Here is a 21,602-nt window from a genome sequence, read left to right as displayed (position 1 = left end):
TCTCCACGTGCCGATCAGCCCGTGGTCGATGCCTGCCGCTTACCTCCATACAGCCGGGAGGTCAGAGGTTTGAAAGGTCGGGACTGTGTGCAGAGTTTCCCCCGGCTGTCTGGAAAATATGAGTAAGTGAGCATTGATCTTTTCCCACTTACTGTAGGTTCTTTTAAGGCAAGGAAACTCTGGAAGCAACGCTAAAGAACTAAAGTATAAAAGGAGAAAATAAGCAGTCAGAGATGACGCGTAAACGCTGAGGGGAAAATGTGGCATTTGCTGGCTGATTTGTAATAATTACATAGTAGGCGCAAATTAAAACCTTGAGGGCCGTTTATAATTTTAGATTGCACTTTTGGCCTAATATTTGGCACAGCAGGGGGGTCGGCACAAATGTTTTTAAGCCTTTTCAAAATTAAGTGATGGCTGCACCATTTGGAACGACTTGAAAGTAATCAGTGGTGGTACAACAACAGAGAAGTGCGGTAGCATGCTCAGTCAAATGCGCTAATGCAATCACGTCCATGGAATAGTAATTGATTAAGTGTTAGTTAAAGTTAATTACAGACAAAACGGCTCTCGGACTCACGGTGGAATCTGCTCGGTCGCTAAAAAATTAAAGCATTTTTCTCAGTCACTGATGTATATCGTTGGAAATGTAGACAGTGGGTCTAATTGCATGTAAACCACTTGTGCCCAGTCATCTAGCCGATGACTAACTGGTCCAGCGTGCAGCATCGCCAGCAGCATTAAGTCATCGTCATGAAACAAAAAGCGCTGGGGGCTGGAGAGAAAAGGATCATCGCTACTACCAAATATTGATGCCCTGGCTGCCTCGCATCATTTTTTCTGAGCAGGGTCCAGGCGCTGAAATGTAAATAAATCTATCAGGGCAAGGAGCCCGGGGCTCCGGTTACCACTCCTAACAATCAAGAGGCTTTTCATGCTGCCCTGGAGGGCCATTCCTGTAACGCTAGCACACTGGAGAGAGCCACAAATCATCATCTCTCCTATACTCTCACTCCCACTGTCTCTCTCGTTGGACTCTGGTCTTTCTTTCTATCCTCTCTCTTCCATTTTTTCCTCCCTCTCTTGTTCTTTCACTCACACCGCAGTCCCCCATTCTCTGTTCCCTTTTTTCTTTTCAGCCTTCTCTCTTGTTAGCACCTATCTTTTCTTCTTAATGCCCTTCATCATAATCTCCTCATGCTCTCTGCTCTCCCACAGCTCTGTCTTTATACTCATACTCCTACTCGTGGTTGTTCACAACTCCCTAAAGCTCATAGTGAGCCTCACACGACAACAAAATGAAAGGCCGGGGACTTGCAGCCACATTTATCAAGATCTCAAAAGATCATTTCATTTTACAACCATTTCTGTGTCAGAAAACCACTTATCAGCACGTCATCTGTACAATAATATAGCATCGGTTCAGTGCCGGCTCAGGAAGGAAGCTCAAAACGCGGTGCTGTCTGCAGGTGTATTTTATGTCAATTTCTGTGTATGAAAGACAGAAATAAATATTATAATTTTTGGGTCTAATATTCTTCCAAATTATTCTACGCTAATGTATAAGATATCACACATCACTTTAAATAAAGCACAGATTACAAAGTTTCTAAAGGTGTTTACTACACTTGGTCTCTATTAGTTCTCCAAGTAAATTCAGAGAATTAGTCAGCATGTTTGCACTTATATGAACTCTCAAAACACACACACAGTGAAACAAATCATCCTCTGTTTACTTACTTACTTGGCCCTTTACTGTCATAATACATATACAATGAAATAAGTAGAATAGTACTGTAAGGTTAAATTTATTGTGTTTTTATTTTTACCTGTAATGGAGAGCTTAATTCACAAGTTAACCCTTTAAGACCTACCATAGAACCAAGTCTGCCAGAGCTGATATTATATGTTTACATGCTGTGGAGCCATTTTTGGGAGCATTTCAAGTTGCTATACATCAATACAACCATTATAGCCCAGATTTTAATAATATGTCTGCATTAAGTGCATAGTAATTACATGAATTGCAAAAAAGTGCAATAAACTACAAAAAAATTGAAAATCGTTTTTGTTTTTTTAACATATATTTCTAGTTAGAGAAATTTAAGAGGCTTATCCCTCAAAACTGTAAATACAAAAAAGTTGCACAAAATAGTTTCCCACCACAGGAAATTTATTTTGAGTGTCTTCATAGTTTTATTTTTGAAATACACCAATTTTTATACACTGCAGGAAAAACGAAAATAAATATTATAATGCAAATTTGCAAAAAAGCAGCATATGCATCAAAATAAACTATTTCCAGCAGTGCAATATGAGTCCTAAGCATCCCAGAAACGACACAGAAAGTCATAAAGTCAAAGATAACTTTTAAAAAACACCAGTATAGGCTCATGAGGCCCTGATGGTAAAAAAACTACATTTCCGCGAAAATGACGTCACTTCCGGTTTCAGGCGGGTAATGGCGGACATGCGAAAGTTTGCGCTGACGTCTATTCCAACGTAGGAAGTGTTATGAACAGCTGATCGGATCGGCAAAGCGTGTTTCTGGAATATTATGTTTTTGTTGCTGCAAGTGCTTTTTATGCAGTTTTTGCAAAGTTATATGTGGAAGGAAACTGTGACCGAGGACAAGCTGATGGCATAAGATGTAAGTACAACTCATCCGGTTTCATATGCAAAAAAAATTATTGCGCTAGCTTACGTGGTTGCAGAGCTACCGGGATTTAAAAGTAGTTATGCAAAACAGAGCGTGCCTGCACAGACCGGCTTTAAAGGGTTAAACATCATGTTGTCTTCAAACTCGGCACTGTGACCATGAACTCGTCAGGAGAGCTTTTACTGAGGTCACAGAGTATCAACGCCGAGGGCTGATTTCCCGTAGACTGCAGTACAGTGAGTCTGATGCCCCCTGATGAAAATGGGGATGAATTTTCACTCTTCAGAAAATACAGTCTTTGATTTGATATGTTATGACCATACAGTAGGCTGTAGACAGCGGTCAAAGTCGATTGTGGCAGCTGCAGGAACCTTAAAATGTGGTGTGGCAGTGCAGCAAGGGGGGAAAAAAAATAACTTCCGAATTGATTTATACTGCGAGCTCCGACAGGTCTGTCTTTGTGGACTGGCCGTGTGCGGTGTGGCTCCAAAGTTTATATTCTGCTGTAAAAAAGTGTTTTCCCACTTCCTGTTTTCTGATATCTTGCTTTTTCAATTATTTTTCACACTTTCATGGATCAGATTAACAAATTTTAAGATCAGGCAAAGATAACCGGAGTTAATACAAATTGCACTTGTTAAGTGATGATTTCATTTATTAAAGGAGAAAGGTTATCCAAACCTACCTGGCCCTGCGTGAAAAAGTAATTGCCCTGAAAACCTAATAATTGTTGTGCCACCGTTGGCAGCAAGAATTGTAATCAAACGTTTGTGTTAACTGGCAGCAAATGTTTCACATCACTGTGGAGGAATTTTGGCTTGCTCTTCTTTGCAATATTTTTCATGAAAATTCAGCCACACTGAGGAGGTTTTGACCATGAACGGCCTGTTTAAGGTCAAAGCATGTCAATCAGCATCTCCAGTGCTCTGGAGCTTGAAGATTTTGTAGTAAAAAGCTGAATTAAGGTTGCATTAATTACATCTTTTTAGAAATGCTGTGTTAGTTTTATACCAGATGTAACGGGGTGTAAACATGTCAAAAAGGTTGAACTTTTGTGCCGTCAGTCCACAAAATATTTTCCCAAAAGTCATGGGGATCATCAAAGTGTTTTTTGGGAATGTGAGACAAGCCTTTGTGTTCTTTTGGTCAGCAGTGGTTTTCTCCTTTGAAATCTCTCATGGGTAACATTTTCGGCTTGACTCTTTCTTATTGTTGAGTCGCGAACACTGACCTTAACTGAGCCTGCTGTTCGTCAGATGTTGTTCTGGGTTCTTCTGTGACCCCCTGGATGAGATGTCAATGGAGTAATTTTGATAGGCTGCCCACTCCTACCAGTTCACCACTGTCCCAAAGTTTTCCATTGATGTAGAATGGCTGGCCCAGTGTTTCACTGGAGTTCCACATGGCTTTGTAACTCTTTCCAGACTGATAGACGTTAAGGAGTTTGTTTCTCAGCTGTTTCTTTAGATCATAACATGAGGTGCTGCTTTCTGGGATCTTCTATCCTACTTCACGTTGACTGACAGGTTCTATTTAAGTGATTTTTAAAAATTTGACTGGGCTGGTAGTTATCAGGCCTGGGTGTGATTAATGAGATGTAATGTTGTTTTTGAAAATATGTGGTTACCTGGAGTTTAAAAAGGGGGCAATTACCTTATCATACAAGCCCAGGTTGGTTTGGTAAGTTTTTTCCCCCCTTAATAAATACAATAATCAATCTTTGTATAGTAAAACTAAGAAATTCTCAGATAGTCTCACTGCAGTGTATACATCAAGTTACATTAGCCTTTCCAACTCCTAGCCACTATAATGTTAGTATAAAGACCATCATAATCTCAAAATAATTATACAAAATTTAACTTTTCTAGAACAGAATAAGGTTTAAGTGTAATCAAGTTTCATTAACCTCAGCAGTCCTCATCTCCCAAAGTGATTTCTGGTCTTCCTGTCCTGTCTTGTCCTCTCTTTGGCTACGTTCACACTGCAGGCGAAAGCGCATCAAATCCGATTTTTTTGACCCTATGCGTCCCATATCCGATCATGGTGTGACAGTGTGAACGGCACAAATCCAATATTTTCAAATCGGATCTGGGTCACTTTCGTATGTGGTGCTGAATCCGATACATATCCGATGTTTCAGAAAGCGACTGCTGTTTGAACGGTCATGTCGCATTAAATCCGTCTTTTACGTCACTGACACAAGACAGACGCCAATTATCAGCGCCGGAAAAGCTGTCGCGAACGCTTCCTGGCCATCCAGTGAAAGACCACGTTGGAGAAACGTGAACATTTTATTTGTACTGTATAATCTACAGATTCTGACAGAAATCTGTAACTATCCTTTGAAGCACCGCTCCTCTAAAACAGCAATAAGGATCATTATTAGGTTATCTACATTATTATGTAAATAACAAAATAACTTAAAGCAAAAATTGGGAAACGTGAAGTCCGAAGTCTTTATATTAAGACCATCAGTCAAACAATATTGTTGCTCTGGGTCTAAACAGAGCACGTTGTGTGTAACGTCTTCTTTTGTGCATGCGGCCGCTTTGAGGGTTCACACTAGAGCGCGTTTGCTGTCGCATTTTATTTGTAGTGTGAACGAGCAGACAAAAAAATCGGATTTGATCAAAAAATTGGAATTGAGCATTAAGACCTGCAGTGAGAACGTAGCCTTTGTTAGGTCATAATCGATGTCTGAGAGTGAAGTAATTGCACAGTTACTGAGCTTCTGCTTACATCCCTTCAGCAATCGCAGCTCTCTCACTGTCTGCATGAACGTGTGTGCGGGATGCCATTCTTGATCATTCCAGCCCTCTTAAACCCGTGGCTGCAGATAACATAAATAAGGAAATCTAGTTCTAAGATGTTCACTTTGGACTGCAGAGGGAAGAGTCAGTGTTTTGAAAAGAACAGGAAGTTAACTATTGAACTCTGTTTTCCCGATTCGGCCCGTGGTCAGCTTTTGCAGCAGCAGCAGTCGCTTGAAATAGAAAAATCAACCAGATTCTCACACTAAGAACATCAGAACCTGAAACTACAGGAGCTTAACCAAATGATGGCAATATAATGAACCTCGAGTTTTTCGGGTTTTCATTCGACTGGCTGCAGCTGCTCTTTGTTCTAGGTAAGGAGAGGCCCAAACCAATGATTATAACAGACATTTATGCATATTCACTGAGGTTAAGTTGATGATATAGAAGTGATAACGACCGCATGGCGTTTATGGGAGAGCGGAATGGGGTGCACGTCAAATTTTGGAAATCCCTGCTGTATGGTATTCATTTGATGTGACTCACAAATGAGTAGACGGCAGTCCCATTAGCTCAACCCTCACAGCACAATATTTGAGTGCCAGCTGTTTGTGTTGCATACCCCTCACTTTTCTTTTGTGGTGGAGAAATGGATTTGCTTTTAAAGACAGCATGCTCTTTTGAGAAAAAAATCAGGAGACTGAGCCGAAATGGTACATGTCGGTAAGAAGGTTTTGTTCAGAGGTGAGAAAGGAGGTTTTGGCGGCTACTGACTCACTGGTATTGATCGTCCGTCTCACAAAACCCCTGTACAAATCTTATCATCAACTAGGACACTAAAAGCCTTACTTGCTGCACATTTACACATTATGGAGACATATTTGCTGGTCATGGATGCAGCCTTTACACAAATAACTCCTCACGCTATCTTCGTCCTGTGATCGATGGTGGCCTGATTGTATATTTGAGCAATCGGGTTTGAGGCCCTGGGACTTGGCTAGTTCTGTTCTGACCCTCAGAGGGCTGCAAGACGACAAAGGTCATGGTCACAGTTTGGACTGATACTGCCAGAGGTCGGTTAATATGCATCAGCTGAAGCAAAGCACGCCATTGCAATTTTATTCTTTCTTTTTCGTTTTGAAGTAAATTTTTCTCGCAGTGTCTACAGGCAGCCAAATTTCTGCTTTTTATACAAAGCTGATCAGCATCAAACCATTGATTTGGTGTTCTAGATCAATAAACCAAAGGATATGTTTACAGGAGTGGTCTGGGTAATAATTTCCTTTGCATGCTGAGCATAATTTCTCATTGATGTACTTCCTGGGAGAGTGACTAAATCTCATCTCTGTTCCCTAAGTGTGATTTCCCAACTGCCCACAAAGCTGTGAGGCAGTCAGGTAGATTGGATAGTGGTGGTTTAGAAAAATAACAGATTGGGAACCCAAGGACCAGCTGCAGGTTATTGGGCTACAGATGCATTGAACAGTACTGATATAATGTCAAAAGAAAAACAGAATTAGGGGTCAAAAATAGTTTTCAGTATTTGTTGCTTCTCAGTGAACTCTGACTCATGACTGTGACTCTGTCATTTTATTTCTCAAATAAAATAAGCTTTCGTCAGTGGAACCAGTGGAGTTAAAAGAACGAAGGTAAAGCATCAAAAGTGTTAAATAAATAAATATTGCGTACACATAAAACTAGATTAATTATTTGGTGGCTAAAATTAATCTAGCTGCTGTCCACAAATATAATTCTTTATTTTATCATTCAACCTTACTAAGCATGCATGCATAAATAGGGATGGGTATCGTTTAGGTTTTATCCAATACCGGTGCCAAACCGGTACTTTTGAAACGGTGCTGGTGCTTAAACGGTGCTCGAACCGGTGCTTAAGGAATGGAGAACAAACCTCTTATGTTTTTATTTTTAGCAGTCTCTTTTTTTTTCTGCAAAATGATAACCAAGTTAGCCTTTTCTGTTGATACAACATACCTCCTTTGTTTGGAACCGGCAGCAAGCTATCAAATACAGCGCATTTCTTGGCTTTTAAAAAAACGCTATATGTTGCCAGCTGTTTCATCGGATTCGAGGTGTTGCCTCCTTTGCACAGTATCAGCCTAAAGCACTTGTTACAGGCTGCTGAGTTTGCATCTTTTGCTGTGAAGTACAGCCAGACTTTTGACCGCTTCGCCTTGGGCGTTTTTAATCTGTAGCTCTGCTCTAAAAGAACGTACGTACCTGGGCCCGCCTACTATCCTTGGAAAGGTAAAATGATTGGCTAGAATCCAAAGCGTATGACATCTCAGGGGAAAAAAAGCACAGAAATAAAGCACCGAAATTTCGGTCTGGTTACTACCGTTTATGTCAGAACCAGTGCCGGTACCCATCCCTATGCATAAATGTGCTAAAAGTTGTGAATACAATAATAATTTGTTCAAATGTTGCGATCGTACTATAAGTTCTTTCATCTTTTCTCACAAGTATGCAGGGTGTGCTGATAAACAGTGAAATCAAAGTAAATATCAATGTTGTTTTGTTTTTTTTAAATTAAGCCACTATTTGAGAATTATTTAGCCTGTAAAAGTCTTGCAAATTGCTACTTGTACTAATCCTTCACATAAGTAGGACTGAAAAGGCAATAAAAGGGGATATTTTAGAACAACAGTGTGAGGAGAAGTGGACGGAGCCCTGAAATCATCATTTGTTTTTGTTTTGTTTTTTTCTTTTTAACATTTTGTGTATTTCTTCCATCTTTTCATTCTATTTAAGCATAACAAACTTAGTGCGCCTGTCATTCGGGCATTGATAATAGCACCAATCAGTATAATTTTTTTACAGGACCGGACCAGAGCCACTTGAAGCCCAATTTATGTAGTTTGGACCTAATTAAGGTTTCAGGCTCAAATGATTCACAACTAACCCCAGTGTCCTAAAAACTCTTTTTATATATTACAAATGCATGCAGGGTGCGATGAAAGCAACAAAGTCATGTCAGAGACTGTGCATGAAGTGTTTGCTGTTTTGTGGACGTTGTATAATGAATGCCTGGTTGAACTTTTTTCTAATTTTTCAGTGGCCTGCTTGTGACTTTTGTTTGCTTGCATTTTGACCAATGTTGGGAATTATAGGACCATTCCTGTGGCCAGTGGTTTGGTTGTATACAGTTAAATTACTCTAAAAGGACGTGACACAGCTCTTTCTAAGGCGGGAACACTGCAGTCTCTGGATATAAAAGGATCAGGTGGATGGGATAACCTGGGAATGTCTTCCTTACTTTTTAGTTCAACATTAAGGACTGATTTCAGTGAATATGTCATATATATCTTGTCAGGAGAACAAATGAACACACAACAACTGGTAAGATGTAATGATGCATCCTTCGGCACGTTTTGGGGAGTTCCATGAGCCAGAATCCTAATCCAGCTTTTACAGGCACCAGTTCCCCTAACATGCATATCTACTGAGCACTCTCTTTTACCCATTCACACACATTTACACTCTGATAAATGCAGCGGAAGCAACTATGGGTTCAGCATCGTGCCCAAGGAAATCACCGACCTTCCAATTAGAAGTTGACCCACTGTACCTCCTGAGCTACAGCCACCCCCGGTGTAGAAGGAACAAAGTGGCCAACTAGGAGGCTGGAATTTCGAAAACTAATTGCAGGTTATGATTGTGCCAACATAAGCGTAACACAACATGGTCTGTTCTTCATCCCACCAGAGAGCCCTGCAGGTGGTTATGCATGAGGTCCTTGTATTAACCCTTTAAGACCTACCATAGAACCAAGTCCGCCAGAGCTTATATTATATTTTTACATGCTGTAGAGCCATTTTTGGGAGCATTTCAAGTTGCTATACATCAATACAACCATTACAGCCTAAATTTTAATAATATGTATGCATTAAGTGCATAGTAATTACATAAATTGCAAAAAAAGTGCAATAAACTACAAAAAAATTGAAAACCGTTTTTGTTTTTTTAACATATATTTCTAGTTAGAGAAATTTAAGAGGCTTATCCCTCAAAACTGTAAATACAAAAAAGTTGCACAAAATAGTTTCCCACCACAGGAAATTTATTTTGAGTGTCTTCATAGTTTTATTTTTGAAATACACCAATTTCTATACACTGCAGGAAAAACGAAAATAAATATTATAATGCAAATTTGCAGCATATGCATCAAAATAAACTATTTCCAGCAGTGCAATATGAGTCCTAAGCATCCCAGAAACGACACAGAAAGTCATAAAGTCAAACATAACTTTTAAAAACACCAGTATAGGCTCATGGTGGACATGCGATAGTTCACGCTGATGGACGTAGGAAGTGTTACAAACAGCTGATCGGATCGGCAAAGCGTGTTTCTGGAATATTATGTTTTTGTTGCTGCAAGCGCTTTTTATGCAGTTTTTGCAAAGCTATATGTGGAAGGAAACTGTGACCGAGGACAAGCTGATGGCATAAGATGTAAGTACAACTCCTCCGGTTTCATATGCAAAAAAATTTATTGCGCTAGCTCATGTGGTTGCAGAGCTACCGGGATTTAAAAATAGTTACGCAAAACAGAGCGTGCCCGCTCTGACCGGTTTTAAAGGGTTAAAAGGGAGTTCCTTCTCCCCACTCTCACCAAATCCTTGCCCATGGGGAACTACTTGACCTTTCCTGTAGCTCAGTTTTCCTGCATCCAACACACTGTCTGTGAAAACTGACCGTTCACTTAATATCTGACACATTTCAGACCTTTACATGCACTGCATACACTGCAAAACATTGCATACATGAGAGAAGATTCACAGAAAGTTTCCGAGAGTAGAAATGTACAGTATGTGTGACATACATAAGAGAGGGACACTCCAGGTTGAAGGCAGACTCTTGTTGTTGGCCTCAGTCCAAACCACTCTAAAGCACCTTGCACCACTTTGCTGATTGATGCTCACATGGTTTGGCTCAGAGCCCAAAATCCACAGTACCTTCACCTTAAGACAAGTGTATGTACTTTTCCTGCATGCGTCTATGTACCCGATCCCGTACACACTCATGTTATGTGGCTATTGTGCAGCTTTGCCATAAAAACGATTCAAAATCAATTGACTGTGATTACTGCCAGACTGCTGGTGAACCACCTCTCACAGGCCAGTGACTGATCCCCATCCATCCTGCCAAAATGGCAGTTTTATAGCCTCTTTCAGGCTGTCTTCGGATGGGGCAAGTCTCTGCCTGAACAGGGTGCAAACATACATCTGTCTGAGAAATAAATATGTTGCCCAAGGGTTGTTGGTCATGTTCTTGGCCGGGACAATGAAATCATTATTGAATCATTTATACTGCCATGGTCTGTCGTACTTCTTACCCAAGTGTGGTTACGACTAATTATTCGATGATAAGGATTCTTTGAAAACTCTGTCCCGTCTTTGTTAAAATGTGTATTGCTGAAGTCTGTTGTTCAAGTTTTCTTTCAGTTTGATTTCCTCTTCCCAATTTTTTTAAACATATGAAGCCAGTTTGAAGTCTTAGTGTAAGTCTGATGGTACAGCTCAAACATCTCTGCACTGGATGGGCTGCTCCAAACCTTTGTGCAGACTTCTGATTCTCAGTTGATAAATTCCATTAAAATTGTATCGGCAGCAGGTAACTAATGAACATCTCGATTGATTGAAACGGTAACTACTCTTCAGTTAGTTGCTCATGTAAGTAATTAGATTAATTTCATCCAAAATCATTCACATCAGCATCGTGTCAAGGCTCTGTGTGCGGGCAGGCGGAGATGAGGATCCAAATGCAGGACTCTGACACGGATTTACAACTTCAAAAACCTCAGCTTTATTGCTGGCATGGAAACAAAACATTATTGGAGACTGAACACCGAAACCAAAAACACACAGGCATAATCTGAGGGTACGACGCAACACCGAGCACGGGAAAACACAGGGCTTATATACACAGGGTGGTAATCAGGGAATGGGCAACAGGAGGGAGACACAGCTGGGAGGGATTGGACTAATGAGACAGGGGGAGCGAAGCTGCACACACTAACATAAGACATAGACTTTCACAATAAAACAGGAAACAAGAAACCACTAATGCCGGGCTCACACTGTGCGATTTTTGGCCCATTTTGAGCCGATTTTTGAGTCGTGCGACCGTTTTGGCGATCGGCCCGATTTTGGCCTTCATCGTGCGTCGTGCATCGTGTAGTATACGTGGGGTAACGAGAAGCGACCAGCTCCCGATCATCAATCGCTCGTCGCGAGGGTGTCACTGCAGTTTCTCACACTGCGCACGCGCAAACACAAATGTCAGCGAAAAAGACGGCGCAGCAGTGCAGCGTGTGATCTGGACACAAGCGATGGAGGCACTTGTAGAACTTTGGAAAGCTGATCCGAGCCTTTTCGATGTGGCCTCACAAAATTATCACGACCACAACAACCGTGAAAATAGTTGGATGGACATTGCTGCTCAATCACAGCTGCCTGATCAATGTTTTTCATTAGCAATTTAGCAAAGTTGATGGTGGTGCGTGTCTGTGTGAGTGAAAGACAGAGAGGGAGAGCAAGCGACAGAATTTCTGTTATAACCTTAATTTTATGGACGCAGTGTGAGCACTCGGGTCGCATCAGAGCATCGGGCCGTATAGTGTGAGACCCTGCATCATGACCTATGAACTTCTAACCCCTGCGAGTCAATCGTGCAGTTTGAGCAGGAGCTGAATCGCGTGACTGACAAAATCGCACAGTGTGAGCATGTGCATAAGCAAAGACGCAGACACGACACTGAGAAACAGAGTAGACACTGAACTAAACCTGCAATAAACATGAGAGCACAAAACCGAAGAACTAATCCCTAAACAAAAATAACTGAAACATAGATTCATCATCATCATCATCATCATCAAAAGCACCACAATAAGAAAAGAATCCAAAATGTGAAAACACACCAAAACATAACTCAAAATACTGGGTCAAACTGACCCAGAACCGTGACACATTGTATTATCAGAAGGATAAAAGAATCCTTCTTTGGTACATTTTCAGTCCTAAACCTGTCAGTTTATGCAACAATGTAGATGTTTGTCTTACCCAACTTTTTAACTGATGATTGCTCAGGTGGCAACACTGTAATATAGTTAATATAGCTGTTTATGTCCCACTGTGTCAGTCATTCAAACCTTCCAAATGACTTGCAGATGAAATATGCTGCCACAGACTCAGCCACAAAAGATGCACACATGCAGATATAGAGGCCTTGAGAGATGGGCAGTAACGTGTTACAAGTAAAGCGGTACTGTAATCCGATTACCTTTTCAAGTAATGAGTAATGTAAGGATTACTATTGCAAAAAAGTAATTAGATTACTGTTACTTTCCTGTAAACACTGTGTTACTAAACCGTGATTTTGTTTGTGCGAGTGTCTCATGACAATGACGTAAGCGTGTGCGACATCCGTGGCAGCAACAGGCGTGTGTAGATCAACAATGGGTAATATGGAGGGCAGGAGAGAGTGTGACGATGCAGTGTTAAAAGCGTGGAAGTACACTTGCATTACTTCAAGTTTTATTCCGTAAAACGTGACAAAAACATTAGCGTCTGCTGTGTGGGAAGAAAACTTCTTTCTACAGCGAAAAAATTAAACTTCAGATCTGAGCGAGCACCGAGCACGCTGCCACGGGAATGTGACGTTCACAGAGAAACTCCTAGATCCCTCCTCTGACATGACCACTGCGGCACCGGGCAAATCCCCAACTGCTCCACTCCTGCTAAACAGGTGAAAATAGATTTAAGAGTGACAGCACTTAGTGCAGCTGAATCTTTGATTTTTTTCTTTTCTGTTGTGTTTACTTGCATCTATTTGAAAGACTGAGTGTAAACACAAAAAAATGATTTCATTTGATATGCTGGAATATGCAGAAAATAGGTTTAAATGTTAAATAAATTTCTTCAAGTCAAAGACTGTTGCATATAATTTACTTTTTGCTTAATGTAATGTGCATAAAATTAAAAGATTAAAACCAATTAAACAATTTTTAAAAAGAGACTTTTCCATTTGATTCAAATTCAGATTTTATTTGTCACATACACAGTCATACACAGTACGATATGCAGTGAAATGACAACTGCTCGTGACCTAAAGAAACAGAAAAAAAGGCTATGAATAAGATAGGAAATAAATATGAAAATTAAAAAGGGTAAATTTAACTAGGAAGGAATAAAATAAAATATAAAAATTTAAGTTTTATATGATGGATTATGCAGAAAAAATTGAATTAGGCTGAAATGTCTATTGCTTTATTCAGGTTGGGTATCATGTTTATAAAAAGTAACTAAGTAAATAATTACTTTTTGAAAATAAGTAATCGGTAATAAGTAACTAATTACTTTTTTCAAGTAACTTAAACAAGATTAGATGGATTTCCCTTCCTTCCTCCTTATACACACACAGATGTACATGTGCGTGCACACACACACACACACACACACACACTGGTCCTTTGTGTTTCACTCTGCAGGGTGCTGCACGACTTGGAAAGAGCTGCTCTGACTCCTCCTGGCGCTGTAACAGCTGATCTGCCATTCTGCTCACACAGTAGCAGCCAATCCTTCCAAAATGCCACTCAGTGATCTCCCAGCAGCTTCTTGTTCTCACAGACGTTCAACCAACATGTGGCAGAATGAAATGCAGAGAATCTGCTTAGATGCATTTGTTCCTTTAATTGAGTACAAATGAACAAAATGTGTGTTGTTTTGTGCAGACTTGATTTCATCTGGCACTTTGTAATATTGTCATTATTTTTTTGTAAATGGCACAAAAACAAGATTCAGTTGTCAGTATTAATAATAATAATAAACCATAGGGGAAAAAATGTTTTTTGGGCAACTGGTTCGACTAATATTTGGGCTGATTAGCCCAAAAACAAGAAGCAAAAACTTCGACCATGCAAAAAATGGAAGATCATGCAACGTCCACTCATTGTGGAGCATTGTCTTCACTAGAGATGGCACGATACCACTTTTTTATGTCCGATACCGATACCGATATCATAAATTTGGATATCTGCCGATACCGATATGAATCCGATATAGTGTGTTTTTTAATCAATAAAACAGTTTTTTTTAATATCTTGCTGCATTTTGTATAAGTTTATACTCAAGTTTAAATAAATAACAACACTAAAGCTATTCTGTTATACCTGTATGTAAAAAATACAACAAAATATTTCATAGTTCAGCAACACTGATCAATCTAATAAATGTAAACCTGCTCCATCCTCCCTATTCTGATATTTTAAAGAGTACTTAGCAGAAAGATTAAGCAACCTAACTAATAGGGTTGCAAACTCCCAGCAAAAAAAAAAAGGGAACCACCCCCCACCCTCCACCTCATGATGCTTAATCGATGTAATCAAATTTAATTTGATGCAGGGTGAAAAATGCACAGAAAGAAATTATTTTTCAAGAATAATTAAATAGATTCAACATCTTTCTTCAACAGAACTGCAGACTGCACAGATGGTATCTTCCCAAAGGAAAAAGTAGTATAGCTTACTAGGGTATATTAGACTTAACAGTTACTATATACAGTAATGGACTTCTATATATTTTACATCAGATTAAAACTTTGGGTGTAAGAGTCAGATAATTATTTATTAAAAACTAGATATTTTAAATGAGAACAAGAAAGAAAAGTATGTCTTTGTGCCCCCTTTTCCCTGTTAATGCCCTATCGGCCCCCCTGGCTAAACTTTGCTAGATCCGTCCCTGCACAGTTACCAGCCGTCAGCTATGTAGAAAAGGATTAGATTATTAAATACATTCTAACAACAGCTTATCAAGGTTAAACGTGCTGCTGTTGTTCAGCCGCTGGTTTCCTCTTTCTGGTGAGAAGTGGGCCAAAAACAAAGAAGAGAGACGGACTCTCAACAGAAAAGCCGATCAGCTGATCACTAAGCAGTTTCTCGATTGAAGTAGCAGCAGGAGAGAGAGAGAGAGAGAGAGGCAGTCGCTCCATATATCGGTTGTTAAGCTTAACGTGGGAATGCTTTACAAACATTCAGAGATGAACTTACACACTTGCTTTACTTCTCTCTGGGAAAACTTCCTCGGAGATGAAATGCTGGTTTGCTAGCAGGCTACAAATACACACAGCGGCTCTATCACATGAAGCATACTGCTGCGACGTGCTACGGTTATGAGCCGAGTTACGCCGTGTAGCAAGCTTTGTGAGGTGCTTTTTTGATATTTAATGGATCGGATTACATTTTTTATTTCTCGCCGATATCCGATCCAGTAATTTGGGTCAGTATTGGACCGATACCGATACGTAATATCGGATCGGTCCATCTCTAGTCTTGACTACTAATTGGAGTGGAAAAGCATGTATAGGTCTCTAATATGAATTCCTACTGTGCAGGAGAAACAGGACAAACATGCAAAGTTGATCATATATATCAGAAGGTTTTGTCTGGAACTCTTAAAAAAACAAACAAAAAAATAAAAACAGAATTCCAGTGTAAAACTACAGGTGCGCCAGGTAAAGCCAGCATCGTCTGCCAAAGCTGTGCACTGTCTTCTGAGAGGACTTTGACTGGGATTCTCTCTTTGATGAAATTTGAGTAGTATTTTTACTTGAAGTGCCCATTCCTGGTTTGCAGATTGTCGATCCAGCCATCCACATCTGTAGCATGCTTAAAGCTGAATACACAAAGGCATTGTCAGAGTACCAAACACTGAATACTAGGGGTGCAATGATACTCGTATCGATATTGAACCGTTTGATACAGTGCTTTCGGTTCGGTACGCATATGTATCGAACAATACAACATTTTTAATTTATTTTATCAACTTTCCTTCTGACCATGCTGTCTGTGTTGAGCGCTCAGTGGATCTGCGCTCGACAGTGCAGCCTAGGCGGAGTAGTCGAACGCAGATTCACTGAGTGCAGGACAAGCTAGCGAGACAGAAGTTAAGCTCTCGTTGCAACATGGCAAATTGAACCTCCCCCACCCTCATTCAGATCTGGCGTTTGGAACTATTTTGGTTTTCATGTGACGTATGACCCTGAAGGTAAGCGCGTCATGGACTAAAGTAAAACAGTATGTTGGATGTGCCAGCAATGCTCAATTACATGGGTGGGAACTAGTGCATTAGCGCAGTTAGCTCGTTAACGTGTTGGCCGTCCAGCCCCACGCACGGGGCGATCCGCGGTAGCTCGTTAACGGAGATTTGCCGTGTTGTGGCGTTAACGTCATTTCAGATTAACGCTGACATCACTAGTGGGAACACAACGAATATGACTGCACATTTACTCCGACAGCATCCTAGTGCAAAGACAAGTGGAAGCAGACAAAAACAACAAGCAGCATGCTACAAACTTTACCCGAGTCATTTAGACAGCCGTTAGCACATGATTCTCCTTATGGGGACCTGATATGTTTAATATGCTGCTGAGAATATAGCCCAGAAGAAGCGTATAGTATAGCTTTTATTTTGGAAAGAGCCATTTCTTTGTAATAAACTCTTTTTCAAAGATGAGTGATTTCTTGATCAGAGATTTTTTTTTTTATTACTTTGTTTCAGCAACATTAAATTTAAAAACTGTACTTTTGAGTTAAAATATATATTTATAATTTTAATAAATGACAAATTAAAAAGGCATGAACATTTTTTTTGTATCGAAAAAATATCGAACCGTGACACCAATGTGTGACACACATTCCAGTGTGTGAATGTGTGTGTGAATGGGTGGATGACTGGATATGTAAAGCGCTTTGGGGTCCGTAGGGACTAGTAAAGCGCTATATAAATACAGGCCATTTACCATTTACCAAAGTATCAAACCGAACCGTGAATTTTGTGTATCGTTGCACCCCTACTAAATACCTAAAGATACCCATCGCTTGTCTGCATCTATGCTCCAATGGGACAAAGCCTACGCAGTATGACACAGGTAGTTTTAATGTTGTGGCTGACTGGTGCCTACTAGCTGTTAACAGCTCAGGTTTTATGCATCACTTTTTCCAGTTGGCATTTAAGTCACTGTCTTCATCTCCCATCAACAGACAAGCTAAAGTCTTTGGCAGTGGACCAGCCTTCAAGCATCTCCTGAGACTTCAGGCGATATAAATGATGTTAAACTGAAAATTATGTTTGTTTTACAAAGGAATTAATTACTTTTGGGGGCTTTGTTTCAGGTCAGAGTTAAACCCGAGGTTTGCAGCAAGTGGTCTGTTTTGTGTTGGTGAACTCATTCCTGTGTGAATAATGAAAACAGCGACTAACAGTGAAATTATCCATCTATTAAAACTAACTGCTTGATGACTCTAATCACAGATTACTGGGCTTTTTCTTGTTATTCTGAACATACCGTCCATGAAAAAACAAATATTTCATAGAAAATGATGGTTTAAGAATGGAGAGCTGCTGTCTCTCACCTCAGGTGGCTGTTATTTTTCTCCATCAGTTGGGTCCGCTGTGCTGGCTGTTACGCCGTACTCGTAATTTATTTTCCACTAATAACTGGCGCCATCACAGAATGAGAGTGGTTTGTGATTATAACGTCCCTGCTATGTATTTTTCTACATTACTGACTTTTCCAAGAGCTGCAGAAGCTCATTCCATGAGTGTCTTTGGACATACATGTAGAGCTTTTACTGGATGAGTCAGAATATGCTCGCAGTTAATAGTGTGAACAATTCTAGCGATTCTGGGAAGTTTGTGTATGTCCTGAGAGGCCAGTTATAAAAGTAATTCATCAGATGAATCATTACTTTGTGCGTACTTGTGTTGTGTGTGTTTTTCTTGCTCTACATAGGTTTTCTGGAAGCCTTTTTGTGCGTATAAGTAAGTAAAACTTTATTTATATAGCACCTTTTAAGATATAAAATCACAGCCAGTAATGGATCAAAATGAAATTAATAGAAAGCAGATTTAAAGAGATGTTTTAAACTGGCTTTTGACAGAGACCACAGAGTCCACCGATCTCAACTGAACTGAACAGAAGACGGAGCCTCCTTTTGTTTTCAGCTTAGTTTGGGGCACCATCAGCAGGCCCTGGTCACAGGACCTCAGGGACCATCCAGGCACATGGGTGCAGAATAGGGCTGGGTATCGTCACTGATTTCTAGAATCGATTCAATTCCGATTCACAAGGTCCCGAATCGATTCGATTTAATTCGATTTGAAGAAATATTATAATTCAGATCAGTACATTTACATATTTTTGTATCTATAAAAAGGAAGCTGACACACGCAAGACTTTATCAAAGGTGTGAGCATCACAGCAGAGGCCTTTGTGTCAAAGTAGCTGAGGATAAAACACAGAAAAACATGAAGGCGATTTTTCCTGGCCTCGGATTTTATAAAAACATTCTGCAGTTCATCAAAAACGAAAGAAAACCATTAATCAACACATGAACATTACCTCTGAAGTTACAGCGGTTTTATTAGAGACACGGCTAAGCGTTTTGCATTTTGCATAATTTTAAAAAGTTTAAATTTGTTCAGTATTGAACGGCAGAAATTAGGTTTTCTTTTCGGAAGTATATAAAATGAAAAGAAAAAACGTTGGCCGACAGCGCTGTAAACAACAGTAGACTTGTGCGTAACAAGCAAGCGAATAATGCAGAAAACAGTACAGAGAGAGAGAGAGCTGTGCATCGTGGTCGAAGCAAAACGGTAAAAGTCAGAGTGAATTCATGACGATGTTTATGTGAAGCGTAGTTTGGATCTTCTTTTGCTGCTGGTTCGGTCAATATTGTTTGGAGAGAGATAAAACTAACAGCTTTAGAATCAGCGGGTAAAGGGCGTGAACACAAAGCGCGGACCTGCCGACAGATCAGAATCAGCGAGCTGTCGGCTTTCAGCCCCGACCGTGAGAAAGGCGACATCTCACTGATTCTGATCCGCGGGTCGCGCTGTGTGTTTACGTTTTTGCGCAGAATCCGTGTTCCTGCTCTCATTTACTGTCTTAGCTGTTTGGTGGTTGTTGAAATTTTGTGAGATTTCACCTGAGATTCTGGCATTTCGGGCAAAATAAATTTATATTAAAAAATCGATTCAGGATTTTAATGAATCGATTTTACGTTATCCAAGCCAGAATCGATTTTAATCGATAAATCAATTATAAAAACCCACATCTAGTGCAGAAGCCCTCTGATATAACCTGGTGCCTGTACGTGATGAGCTAGTCAGTAAAAGAATCTTAAATTGCACTCTGAAGTCAGAGTAGCTGGAAAAAATAAATGTACGTGTGTGTGTTGTTTGCTTCTCAGCAAACTGTAAAATATTATAAACTGTAAATGATTTAAAAAGCATAAATATAGATGTAATATATGTAAGACGGAAACATATAAACAGTTTTTATTATTTACTTTGTCATTGCTTTGGAGTAATAGTGATTTGTCGCTGCTGCCCCTGGGTGAACCTTCATGAATGAGATGAATAGATGGGTTATGGCCACGTATTGTGAATAAAGTGGCACTTTACTCTCATTTTTCAATTAGGATAATGGAGAGCAGCTCTTTATAAACATGGATATGAGCTGCAGGGAGGGAGGGGGCGGCAGAGCAGGACAGCAATGATAAACAAAGAGGAAATCTGCCATCTTTTTATTCTTCTCAAGTTATTTTTGTCTTTTAATTTATCTCGTCCTTGGAATAGAGTTTATAAAAAAACGAATCTGCCCAAATGCTTATTAATATAAAAACTGTGTTGCAGCAAACGAAAGTGTCCCATCGTTTAGAGCCAGTGTGATACATAATAATATAATGTGATGGAACAAATACAGAAACATATTTTTGGGGATAATTTGGTAACAGAGTACCACAGGAAGCTAGACATGAGTCTAGACATTATCTGATATTATCATAAATATCATAAAATATGTAAGTGAGTACTATCCCACTGATAACAAGTACGAAACTAAATATTTTTAAAATCTTTTCATAAAGGTTTCAGTCTTATTCTTTACACAGAAGCATGTGTTTTTAAATAAATGGTCACTTTATTCGTTCGTGTTATCGATGTTGAAAGGTAAAACGGTTAAAAAATAATTTAAGTAATTATTTAAATTATTTTAGAGAGAGAGCGCTGTGTGCTGCTTATGGACGTGATGTTACAGGTTGTTTTATGGGCCTGCTGTAAACTCATTGATTTCCCGTTTACTAATTCATCTGCGTAGTTGATGCATCTCTTGCCATTGCCTGCCAAGTCTGCTGCTCTTGACCTGTATTGAAAACTATGATGAGAAGGAGTAATTGACACTGGAGGCAGACTACGCTGAATGTAAGACGGCTGTATGTGAAAAATAAGGAAGACGATAGGGTTCACCGGGGATGTTTAGATCGAGATAAACAGCTGGTAGCAGCAGCTCTTCAGTCTGGAGAAGAACTGGAAACCAAACCATAAATATTTCTCGTCAGTGGAGCAAAGGCTTAAGTCACATGCTCTATGTATCTCAGAGTTAGTTTATAATGAATGAAAATCAGTTCACTCACACAGAAAAACAATGAAAGCGAGCGTCATACAGCTTCAGCTCCTGGATCAAACCATGAAATGCTTCCTGCTGCTACTTTCTCTTGAGAATTGAATGAACCCAGAATCTTTGTTTCCTTCTTTCACCAGCTCAAAATTGCTTGAGGTGCTGTGTCATATAATTAAAATATCATAAAAAAGTTGATTTATTTCGCTAATTCCATTCAAAAAGTGAAACTTGTATAACTTATACATTCATCCCACACAGACGGATGCATTTTAAGTGTTGATTTCTTTTCATTTTGATGATTATAACTGACAACTAATGAAAACCCCAATTCAGTATCTCAGAAAATTAGAATATTGTGAAAAGGTTCAATATTAAAGAGACCTGGTGCCACACTCTAATCAGCTAATTAACTCAAAACACCTGCAAAGGCCTTTAACCCTTTAAAGCCGGTCAGAGCGGCATGCTCTGTTTTGCGTAACTATTTTTAAATCCCGGTAGCTCTGCAACCACGTAAGCTAGCGCAATAATTTTTTTTGCATATGAAACCAGAGGAGTTGTACTTACATCTTATGCCATCAGCTTGTCCTCGGTCACAGTTTCCTTCCACATATAGCTTTGCAAAAACTGCATAAAAAGCACTTGCAGCAACAAAAACATAATATTCCAGAAACACACTTTGCCGATCCAATCAGCTGTTCATAACACTTCCTACG

General features: G+C 39.7%; 1 protein-coding gene across 1 annotated transcript in view; it reads left to right on the top strand.

Annotated features, from left to right (window-relative positions):
• The window catches only part of ntrk1 (neurotrophic tyrosine kinase, receptor, type 1), a 95,540-nt gene continuing 73,938 nt past the window's right edge, over positions 1-21,602 (top strand). The window contains exon 1 of the mRNA XM_087848490.1: positions 1-122. The gene's annotated coding sequence lies outside the window, so the exon portion shown is untranslated. The remainder of the gene's footprint in view (positions 123-21,602) is intronic.

This window comes from Neolamprologus brichardi, chromosome 11 (assembly GCF_056152115.1).
Source record: "Neolamprologus brichardi isolate AB-2024 chromosome 11, ASM5615211v1, whole genome shotgun sequence".
NCBI lineage: Eukaryota > Metazoa > Chordata > Actinopteri > Cichliformes > Cichlidae > Neolamprologus > Neolamprologus brichardi.
Note: the sequence above shows the minus strand (reverse complement) of the source record. Positions and strands in the feature narration are given on the sequence as shown.